The following is a 12,883-nucleotide window of genomic DNA, read 5'->3' as shown; positions in this document are numbered from 1 at the left end:
ACGATTTGGTTTCTTAGATTTTGTCAAATAGCTTGTTGGGGAGAGGAACACCTTGTAGAGACTCTTTTAGTAGTTAATATAATATATAAAGACACCATTTAAACCAAAATACTTAAGCCCAATAGATATGAGCTTAACCATGTTATATTAATCATTCATTATTCTCATTAATATCCAATGTTGGACTTCATTACTTAACCAATCACACTACTCATACATAAATATCATAACAAATCTCCCCCTTCACATCTAAGCCTTCTACCAAGTCACTTGTGGCACTTTAATTAGTCTCCCCCTCAAAGAGAACCCTTTTTCTTGACAATCCAAGTGCTATGCATCTCTAGCACCAATAATGTGCCATTTACTTAACCATGTTTAGGGTGGACATGGGAGTCTTCTCTACATAACTACGGGAGTCGCCAATACCCAATCACCTACTTAGTAGAACTTTTACTCAACCATGAGTGAGAGAACATAGGAGTCTTCCTTGTTCTACCTAGTGAAATCCACTAACGAACACTTGTCTTCAAACCATCGACTCTAATACCACTAAAACATTGGGGAGACTCCTTGAATAGTTGATATAACATATAGTGACATCATTTAACCCAAAAGTCTTAAACCCTATGGATATGAGCTCAATTATATTATATTAATCACTCATTCTTTTAATTAATATCTAGTGTGTGTTTGGATACCAATGAAAAATTAAAATTATTTTACTATTTAACTTATTTTTGCTATTATTCATGACCCCACTACACTTTTTGGTACTATTCAGGGGCTCAATGTACTATTTTAACTAACTTTTACCTTTATCTACAGTACTTTCAGCAATAAGTTTTCAGTTTCAGTAAAATAAACGGCATCCAAATAGACCCCTAATGTGGGACTTCATTACTTAATCAACCACATCACTTACACATGAATATCACAACATAGTCTATAACAATGAATATAAATATAGAATAAAATTTAAAGAGAAAGAAAGAAAGAGATTTTGATACATGTTTATACATTCCCACCTAGAGGAGTTTACAGTGAAGCTGACTTTGAAAGAAGAAATCAACAAAGTCGAAGCCGAGTTGGAAATTTAGAAAGCAAAGGCTTGCATTCAAACTTTATTTTCGATACAAAATACATAGATTCACAAAATTGAAAAGTAGTATCGACTTCAATGATCATTGTCAACTAAGCACTCTCAACCTCTTTGATCTCCCTTTAATTGGCAGATTTAAAAAATAAATAAATAAATAAAAATTGAAGGACATGTGGTAACCATGTGGCAATCCAATTGGAAAAATTATAATATTTTAATATGTCTGTTAGCTACGACAGCTTTTTCTATCCATCACTTACAACAATGATTATTTTGACACAATACCAAAAGGTTAAGGACTAATGTCTAAACTCACACAATTGAAATGTTAGGAACCAATATGGTAATTAACTCTAATTTTTATATGACTCTTCATGAATTGTTAAGCAAGGTTTTCCCAAGCAAGACAATCATTATTTTCATGGCAAAACTCACACATGCATATATCGACCAATTGCAAAACGTTACTAGGATGAACCTTGGGCTCTAGTACCACTTGTTGTGTGATAGTGGAAACTATGCTACCACTTGTCATTCAATTAATGGTACCCAAGGATTTGAACAAATATTAAGGTAAATATATCAACAAGAATATACATAGAAAACATAAGAATTTACTTGGTTCTGCAAACAATCTACTTCCATGAAGAGAGAGAGAGAGAGAGAGAGAGAGAGAGAGAGATATCAAATCCATTATACTCTATAAAGATTTCAATGTTCAACCTTTCTTACATACATATCATTTTAACCCCAAAAAACTTTCAAATTACTCTCATTCTAATAGTCTTCTTCTCTATCCGGAGAAAGTCTATTCTAAGAGCCTTCTCTTGTTCTAGGCGAACTCTTTTTTAATAGTGTGTTTGGATAGAAAGCAATGAGAGAAGAGTAGAGAGAAGGGGATGGGAAGGGTTTAATTAACTTTAATTGTTTGGATGTTTTTTCAAAGGAGAGAGAAGAGTTTGAAGGGGTATGGAGAGAAATCTTGCCCCTCATCTTGAAAAAAAAAATCTTAAATTATCAAATTTTCCCTTATAATATTAATTTATAACTATTTATTTGAAAATAGCAAATGACAATCATACTTGTCAATAGAGTCCGAATTTGGTAAGGATGGAGTGCAAAACATAGACGTGGCAAAATGGGTGGGTCGGGTCAATCGGGTTTGCAAGTCAATCGGGTCGCGGGTTAGGTCAAATTGACCCATATTTTTCAAACAAGGTTTTTTTTTTTTTTTTTTTTTTTTTAAATAGATGCAATCTGTCAATTGTTTATGAGTTCCTTAACTGTGATTAGATTCTCACTGGTGATACTGTTACCACTTACCAATTACCATTAAACACTTGATACCCAAATTTGGTGCAACTCATGTTCCAACTTTCTAGAAGCTAATCTTGGTATAATTTTCGATTTATTTAAAGTAAAAAGAGAAAATGAATGTGGCAAATAAAGAATGACAAACTATAATGGAGTACATAACATATTAAGTAAAGAAGAATAAGTAAATATTTTATAAGAATTACATCTCAATCTCAATCTACTCAACGTTGGTAGACGTGGCAAAATAGGTGGATCAGGTCAGGTCAATCAGGTTTGCGGGTCAATCAGGTCACGGGTTAAAACGGGTCAATCAGGTTGCGGGTCAATCGGGTCGGGATAGAAAATTCTGACCCGTTTTGCCATGTCTAGTAAAACATGAGTTTTACACCATCCATTAAGAGATTGTCATATCAGCATTTTACTTAAAATTTAATACATCCTATCATATCTAATAACATCTCAATAAACTCTTAATTTGGTTGGATTTATATATGGGTATTAGAATTGATTGAGTGTGATTGTACTTATTTTTAAAAATGTAATAAGATAATGTGGTATGTTGAGATTGAAAGTGTAAAACATGAGTTTTACATTACATCCTTACAGAATTTAATCTCTTGTCAATATATATGACAATTTCATTCCATTCTCTCTCCAACTTGATTTTTAAAACATCAAAATAAAGGGAATGCATATTCATTCCTCTTCCAATATAGATGCAATCTGTCAAGAGTCTATACTTTTCTCTCCCACCAAACTTCAAAAACACACTAAGAGGGCGTTTGGCTACTGTGTTTTCCTGCGTCTACGTTTCCGTTCTGCGTTTTCTTTGTTTTTTTTTTTTTTTTTTTTTTCTTTTGCCCGCATATGTTGACTTTGGTGCACAAAAATTACTGTTTTGCACTGTAGCAGTACTGTTTATGTACTGTAGCAACACTGTTCATACATTAAAAAATATTAAAAATGGGTCACACGGTACTTTTCACACATTTAAAAATTATTTTGCTACAGTGTTTTCAGTTTTCAGTTTTCAGTTTTCAGTTTTCAATTTCATCAACAATAAGCTCAATCCAAACGGACCCTAAGAGTCTTTTCTTCTTCAGCAAAAACTTGCCTAGAGTCGACAGATCTCAACTAACCAATCTATTTGGTGTTTAAGTATATGTACTATGTAGCACCTAGAGCAAAATATCTTGGTTTATCACTAAAGATAGGTTGCCTTGAAATCTAAGGATTTCTATAATGAGATTGAAAAAGATGAATACGAAATTGCAAGCTTTGATGATCGAAACTTTTTTTTTTTTATGGGGCCATGTCCATTCTTATTAGAATCGTTGCTTCTGCCATCCTTTCATATGTCGATGTCTCCTCCTTACTTTTCCTATAATAAGAAGTTTACTTCTCTTTTATAAATAAAAAAAAGTTCACTTCTCAGCTTCACTCCATGTTCAAAAAGTTTTGGTGGGTCTCAATTTAAAAGCGCAGGACATCATACGTTCTTCTAAGTCTATGACTACTCCTGCCTAGCTTACAAGAGAGAGTGATTTGACCAAGCTTTAATTGCTAAACTGGCCCTCTGTTTGTGATTGATTCTACTGGCACATGGATTCAAGTGTTCAAGCTCAAGCATAAATATCTTCGTGAAGCATCTTTTCTCTTACCACAAAATCCCAGGCAAGGCTTAGGTATTTGTCAAGTCATTTTAAAGGAAGTTTACTTTTTTTAAAGGAAAGTTTACAAATAATTATTCTAATTTATGTATTTTTTTAATTGATTTTAAATTATATTCTATATATATATATATATATATATATTGAACTATTGAATTAAATCTATATATATTGAACTATTGAATTAAATCTCACCACATTATTTATATATTTTTAATAATAGAATAGATAGTTGCATAACATATACAAATACAATCACAATTGTAGGCCCCAAACCCCCTTTTAGACTTGAAAGCAACAATTTGACGATGGTGTAAAGTAAACACCACATTCTCTAGAGTCATCGGTCCCAATGAGAAACAACTCCAGCCATTACCAATTCAATAAAAGAAGGCTCTACCCCATGGACCAAGAGAGCTTTTTCCATAAAACACCTAGGTTCTTAATTTACAAGAAGTGGCATATGCCTTTTCCATGCAAGCATATGCCAGCATGAGGATGGCATATGCCTTCTCTCAACAAAAACCCTAATTTTCTTAAAATCACTCTCATTTTTATTTTGATTGATCCTCGTTTCCACCAACCCTAGAATTTCATAATTCTATAAAAATAAAAAACCTTTGCACACTTTTAGATATCATCTTTTGGTGATGAGTGCACTTTTAACAATGGTAAAAAAAGGAAGAGTTCTTTTGCATTTTCTACAGAAGGGTTTTTCTTGAATAAAAACGTCCCCTCAAAAGTGAATCTCCCAAAGTCGAGCCGTGGTGGTGATCAGCTGAAGCACTAGCCACTAATCAACTTTATACATACAATACAAGTACCTGATTGATCTGCCATGGTCCTTTCCTCCACCTGAATGTCTTATTTTCATTTTTACTTTACTATTTCGAATGCTAATAATGTATGATTTATGATTTCGGTTTGTTTTCTCTTATCTGCCATTCATTTCATCCTTTGCATGCTCACAATACCCAAATGGGTTGTTATTATCATTATTATAAGGCCAAAATATATCGTTGATTCCTAAAGTAAACTCATGAGCCATTTTAGCTTCTTAAGTTTGTAGTGGTCACTTTTAATCATTAACAAACTTAAAATGATCGTTTTTATTACCTAAAAAACTTAAAACAATTAATTTTAGTCCCAAATAAATTTAAAAACAATTGCTTTTAGCCTATTGACAATTAAGTGATGACGTGAAAAATTTTAATTTGACCAACACATCAAAGTGAATAAAATCAACCACTTTAAATTTTAAAGACTAATATCTCTCACATTAGCTAAAATTTAACGACCAACTTTAAGAATTTAACGACCAACTTTAAGCCTGTTATTGATGAGTCCAAATCTTCTATCTCACTTTTTCTTCTCCACTTTATACTCCACCAATAAAAACTTGCCACGTATTCACCTAATTAATCAAATACTACTATTAATTAATAACGGTAGTATTAATAAGTCAATAATGATAGTATTTAATTAATTAGGTGAATACGTGGCAAGTTTTTATTGGTGAAGTATAAAGTGGAGCAGGAAAAGTGGGACAGAAGATTTGGACTCGTTATTGATATCCTTCTTTTTGTTCGGAAGAATATGCATTGTAGCAAAATCTAGTCAATCCTAAAACAAGCAATAAAGTTTCTCACTAAACAATGGGTACATTTTATATAATACTTAAATTAATAATAAAAAAGGTACAGATTATAGTCCGCACTAAAATTCATTTTACTCTATTCACTTTTACTTAAACTAATATGTAACACGTGCTTACACATGAGGATTGTTGGGGACATATTTTTATGTAATTGGCATATCTTTTGACAAGACGCACTTTATTTGTATTTGGGTAAATCTAAGTAGGTTCAAGATAATCATTACAAGTGGTTAAATTGAAGACATGAAGACTACTCAAGAAAAGTGCAAATCTGCAGGCCTCGATACCTCCTCGATAAAAGCTCGATCTGTCGAGATTCATTAAAGCTCGATAGATGCTCTGATCGATTGAGCTTACGGGTTTTCAGATTATAGCCAACAATGTTTTTATTCTAAAAAACTATTTGTTTATGGGTTTGTATAATCCTTATTGGACTAGGAAAACCCAAGGTTTGTGTAAACCTATTTGGAATAGGAGAGCCCATTAATCTCCTATTTAAAGGAGGTGGGAAAAAGAAAAATCAAACCCTAGAGAGCTTCATAAGATTTTCTTTTTGAAACCCTAAGCCTCCTTCTACAAAAGAAAGAGTTCTTGCTGCGTTTCTTGTACGCCTTTGGGTTCTGTAACCAAGCAAAGTCTCTTACACCAACATTGAAGATCTTATTGGTGTTTCTATGTGAAGCTACTGTAAATCAACTACAACAATCAAAGAGTTACTGTGGAGTTAGTCACGTACTGGGATTCATGCAAAGGAATTAGTCATGTACTTGGGAGCTGTGCATCAGAAAAAGGAACTATCACTACAGAAAAAGTCCAATTGGGTATTGGGGTAAGGGTTCAACTATAGGTTGGTAAGGTACTTGGGATTCCTTTACTTGTAACCGCTTGTTGTGATAATAGTGAAGTTTCGAGAGTGGTGACCTGAAAATCACCCGGTGGGGTTTTTGCCGTTAGGTTTTCCCCATTCGTAAACAAATCACCGTGTTATTTATTTTCCGCTGCATATTTAGTTTATTGGTGAGTTGTTTGTGCTACCATGCGTTTGCATGATAAATTGATTGATTAATAACTTGGCTAATTAATTAATTAATTTCTATCACAATGGGTCATTCAGTTTGTGGCCTATCAAGTGGTATCAGAGCAGGCACATTCTGATTAGGGTTAATCTTTGCTGTGTGATCCATTGACCCCTGTTGTCATGGAAACTCTTAATTGTTTTGATTTGCATGATCTTATGTTGAATGATGATGATGATATTCAAGATGCCTATTGCAAGCTTTATAATTTTTGTATGAAATCTCTTGAATATTTTGCAAAATTTAAAAAGGTCAAGCTTGAAAAAGATGATTTGATTGCAAAATTGGATGAAGCCAAAAATTTGAATGAGAATTTTAAAAATCAAATTTCATCTCAGGTGGACAAAATTAAAAGTTTGGAAAAGCAACTAGTTGAATCTAAAACTGAAGTTGAAAAATTAACTAGTGCCAAACTTGTTGTTAAGCCTAACTCAAAAGAAAATGATTTTTATATTCCTCCATTTAAAAGGAATAATGAAGAGTTGAAGGCTAATATTGCTAGGATAGACAAAGGTAAAAATTCTGATGTTAACGCTGAAATTTCTAAACCTATGTCTAAAACTCCTCCTAGGAAGAATGAAAATTCTGAATTTGTCCCCACTTGTCATCATTGTCATATTGTTGGTCATATTAGGCCAAATTGTCATAATTTGTCAACCTCTAAGGTTAGACCTCCTCCTAGGAAGCATAGTAGTTCGCAAACTACTCATGTTTGTCACCATTGTGGTGCTTCCGGTCACACTTGTTCTAATTGTTTCAAGTTGTTTCCTCATAAGCGAGTGTCAAATAAGTCTCGTCCTTTGTCTAAAGGCTCTATACCTATTCTTGGTGAGTTATTAAAAGTTTTGAGCTTTTTAACTCAATTTCAGGGGAATTCTAATTCCTCTATGTCCTATATTAGTCATACTAGGACACGTGCCTTTTCATCTTCATGGCCAAAGACTCGTGCTGTGTGGGTGATAAAGGATCCTAAGACTTAATTGTCTTTTCTGTCTGTCCTCTACTTTAATTCTTTCTATCTAAAGTAGGACTCTCTTTGCTTGATTTCTTATCTGCTTTTAGAATCATGCTTTCATGCATCTGCACCCTTCTATCATGCCTTCATGCATATGCATATTTCTTTCATGCTTTCATGTTGTTTGTTTGTTTGTTTTCAGTTTTATTTATTTTGTTTTTGATATAAAAAAAAATTGAAAAAAAAAATACAAAAACAGTGTGTGTTTTGTGTACATTGGTACTTATGTACCTTGGATGGCCATTGAAACAAAGTCTTCTAAACTTTGTATCATTTATAGCTTAGATGAGCATTTCTATGCACAACTAAGCAAGTGAGTTTTGTGGCTCATGTTTGTGATGAGTACGATTAAGTTGTCTCTTAAACTTAACACGCATATCATTTTTTTTTACGGGAAGGACTAAAAAAATCCTAAGAGAAAGGCATAAATAACCATTTCATCACTGTTGCCCGCCAATCATAATAAGTCACTTGTATGCTTCGGCATAGCAAAAGTGCAGTGTCAATGACATTTGTGTGCTTAGGCATAGCAAAATTTGAATGTCAAATATCATTGGGTAATTCTTTTCTCTCTCTAATAAGCCCATGCATGATATGTTTAAAAGAAAAATATGCAAAGAAAAATCAAAAGCAAAAAGATCAAAAATGTTTTAAAAATGATTGCAAGCGTGTATTCTAGGAGATGTGGGAGTTATAGGATGTACCTCAAAGGTGATAGTCCCCATCAAGCAGTTATGATTGTATGTGAGTTAAAGTGATTTTTTCATATCTCAAATTGTCATAACATGCATACACTTATGCAATCTTGTGATGTTTTTCACACACAACACGCAATATTCTTTACTATTCTTGATACATGTGCAGGTACAATGTGATTTGGCCATCACAAGATTTTACATGTGTTAATGTATGCTCACTAAACTGTTTTGACTTGTTTTTGAAATATAAAATTGGTTAGACTTGTTTAGTGTGTGTGTGTGTGTTTTTGAAGATCCATGTGCTTAAAATTTTTATTGAGAGATGATTTTGAAAGTTTAATATGTTGATTTGATCATTGGTTGAGTTGCATGTTGAATTGCATTCATGTTTGTGTTTTTCACATCTCGAAAAACGGGTTTTAAAAGCTATCTCGACACCTCCTCGATACCTTGCTGTCTGTCGAGCTTCTTTAGCTTTTTCTTATCGCAATCTCGATAGCTTCTCAACACCTGGTGGATCGATTGAGAATGCTTCTGCCTCTTCGATAGCTTCTCGATACCTGGTGGATCGATCGAGATTTCTCCTACCTCCTCGACGGCTTCTCGACAGCTGGGTCGATTGATTGAAATTATGTTCTTGTGTCTTTGGTTTGTTCCTCGATACCTTCTCGACACTTGCATCTGTCGACGTTCTTTTCTCTCGACACCTATCTCGACACCTCTCGATCCATCGAGATTCCCTTGCATGCATTTCATTTTTCTTTGTTTTTCATTTTTTTCCTTTGTGTCCATAGCATCTTGTTTTTCTTTTTCTTGTAGGTCTATGGTTCCTTGTTCTCCTCGTTCCCTCTATGTCAATTTTCTGTTTGTCTCCGTCATGTCTGTCGGCTTTTTATACCCTTTAACAATCATGTCAAAAAGGGGGAGAAATTTGGGAATTGAATGTCATTCCTCAAGGAGAGTAATAGACTTAGGGAGAGAACTTCGTGTTAAAGGAAAGAAAGTTTTTGATGTAACTAACTTAGGGGGAAAGTTAGTTTGATACACATTGATATTGATATATTTTTCTTGTGTTGTGTATCTTTTGGTTTTGTAACCATTTACATACATCATGTGTTGTTTCTATATTTGATGATGATGTATGTGTTTCACTCTTTATCTCACATGTGTTGTTTCTTTTCTCTCTTTATACACATGTTTCTTGTTTATTTAACTTGTCATTATTTTCCACATGGTACCTTGATGTGTTTTGTTTAGTGCCTTTCAGGAAAGATAAGTTAAAGCCAAGTCAAGATTCCAAACCTTCTTCTTGCAGCAACTTCCAAGGTTCAGATATTTTAGACTAGGCTTATTTATTCTGTAATCTTGAGTAGAATGTATTCTGGACATTCAATGTACTCTTGTGATTTTGTCACGGATTGCCAAATGGGGAGATTGTTGAGGACATATTTTTATGTAATTGGCATATCCTTTGACAAAACGCACTTTATTTGTATTTGGGTAAATCTAAGTAGGTTCAAGATGATCATTACAAGTGGTTAAATTGAAAACATGAAGACTACTCAAGAATTGCTCAAGAAAAGTGCAAATCTGCAGGCCTCGATAGCTTCTCGATAGAAGCTCAATCTGTCGAGATTCATTAAAGCTCGATAGCTGCTCCGATCGATCGAGCTTACGGGTTTTCAGATTATAGCCAGCAATGTTTTTATTTTAAAAAGTTATTTGTTTATGGGTTTGTATAATCCTTATTGAACTAGGAAAACCCAAGGTTTGTGTAAACCTATTTGGAATAGGAGAGCCCATTAAGCTCCTATTTAAAGGAGGTGTGAAAAAGAAAAACCAAACCCTAGATAGCTTCATAAGATTTTCTTTTTGAAACCCTAAGCCTCCTCCTACAGAAGAAAGAGTTCTTGCTGCGTTTCTTGTACGCCTTTGGGTTCTGTAACCAAGCAAAGTCTCTTGCACCAACATTGAAGATCTTATTGGTGTTTCTATGTGAAGCTGTTGTAAATCAACTACAACAATCAAAGGGTTGTTGTGGAGTTAGTCACGTACTGGGATTCGTGCAAAGGAGTTAGTCACGAACTTGAGAGCCGTGCATCAGAAAGGGATACTTTCACTACAGAACAAGTCCAATTGGGTATTGGGGTAAGGGTTCAACTGTAGGTTGGTAAGATACTTGGGATTTTTTTACTTGTAACCGCTTGTTGTGATAATAGTTGAGTTTCGGGAGTGGTGACCTGAAAATCACCCGGTGGGGTTTTTGCCATTAGGTTTTCCCCATTCGTAAACAAATCACCGTGTTATTTATTTTCCGCTGCATATTTAGTTTATTGGTGATTTGTTTGTGCTAGCACGCGTTTGCATGATAAATTGATTAATTAATAACTTAGCTAATTAATTAATTAATTTCTATCACAAGAGGTCATTCAGTTTGTGGCCTATCAAGGATGATTAATTTAATTGATGCTATTGATGTTAGTTTGTGTTATTAAACATAAAATGTACCCATTAGTTAGACCAGGACATTTAGAGGTACTAATTAAAATGATTTTATGCTGCAATTTTTGTGATATTAGTTACACCAAGTTTCTCATTAAATTACTACTATGTATATAGTTTTGAAAATCACTATTAGATACTACATATACAATATCAATCCACAATCATTGTACGTGAAATTTTACTAAGTACAAAACAAAATAAAAAGAATAAATTGATCCAAAAGTATCTCCTAAATTGAACGATGATAGGTGCATAGGATTGTTCAGCTCAATTACAATTTTTTAGGTTCAAGACCTTCGCATACAAAATATCTTAACAGAAACAGTATAAAAAATATGCTAATTAATTTAGAGAAAAAATAATAGCAAAAATCTAAACAATTTAATCTTTATGGAAAGCTAACAAAAGCAAAATCCAATTTTGATTCTAATTGAATTTTCTCTAAACTTTGGTTTAATATATATATATATATATATATTACCTATTTAGTAATGGACCATACATAGTCATGGTATATTACATAAATAACTTATAAATTTGAATTATTTTTAGTTACACAAAAAAATGGCTCGTAAATATAAAATCATTTAAAATCTCTTTTCCTCTAATTTTATATATAGAGTTAAATATATTATTAGGTTTTTTTTATGGTTTATTTATATTGGACTCCTCATTTTCTACACTGAATTAATTCATTCAGAACAAAAATTTAAAAAAACTTAAATTAGATGGGACACGTGATGCAAAATTAAACTCTAATTAAAATCCAATTTTTACACTGAATTAACTCACTTAGCACAAAATTTTAAAACTTAGATTAGATGGAACATGTGACGCAAAATTAGACTCAAATTGAATTTCAATTTGAAATTTAATTAGATTTTCTCTCAGTTCTGACTATATATAAATTGTCAAATTAGTCTCTGTGGCGGGCCAAAATTGGATAAGTAAGATTTCAATCTCACACAATTAATTTGTAGAGATGGCATGTCAATCAACCTTGTTTACCCTTTTTAACAATTCTATGAAGTGATCTTGGAATGTATGTTTGATTTATATAAGCCAGGCAAAGTAAAACACCTTATGTCTAGGATTAATACAACAATGCTCCTCAGTTTTAGGTTGAGGTGTAGGTTAATACTTGTTCTTGAACTACAATGTTCCCACTCTCTCTCTTTTCTGCTTTGATTCTTGATCCCCTATCTTGTAGGGTTTCCTTTCCTTTATATAGTCATCCAGATTGCGTCCTAGCCTTCCACTTGGACAGCCAAAGCTTTTTCTTCAGATGCTTGTCCCATTAAGGCCTTATTAGAAGGTTTCTCTATTAGGTTGTGAGCTATGATAACATTATTCAGGAGTCATTCCACTATTAATGCGGCCAGCTAAGTTGGTGCAGAGCATTAAATGCGAAGGTAATGAATGTTTTACCTGTACCCTTCCTTCACCCACTCAATGACAAACCTTCCTTCCTTTCCTCAATCACGTGTTTGGTGGTCTTCATGGCCAGAACTCGACCCTTCTAGGAATGTACCCATATCCTCGAGTTTCTCGGGCACCCCAGTCTTCTCAGGTTTTGTGATTGTGTTATCATGTTTGCTCCAAGGCTTCCTTGACAATTAAAACCTTCCAAAGTGTACCCCTTTTGTCTTGACCTCTTCCTATTTATTCTTGTCCTTGGTTTGCATGCTCTTGTCCTTGGTTTCCCATTCTCCCATAGTCTCTATAGTTTAACTATTAACTTTTATCTTTTATCAAAAATTGGAATCTTAAATGCCTTAGCTTATTTATATTAGAAATTAAATTTTGAGATAGAAAAATCATGGCATAACGTGGATGTTCTGAAAAA

The sequence above is a fragment of the Quercus robur genome, chromosome 2, assembly GCF_932294415.1.
Source record: "Quercus robur chromosome 2, dhQueRobu3.1, whole genome shotgun sequence".
Classification (NCBI taxonomy): domain Eukaryota; kingdom Viridiplantae; phylum Streptophyta; class Magnoliopsida; order Fagales; family Fagaceae; genus Quercus; species Quercus robur.
Note: the sequence above shows the minus strand (reverse complement) of the source record.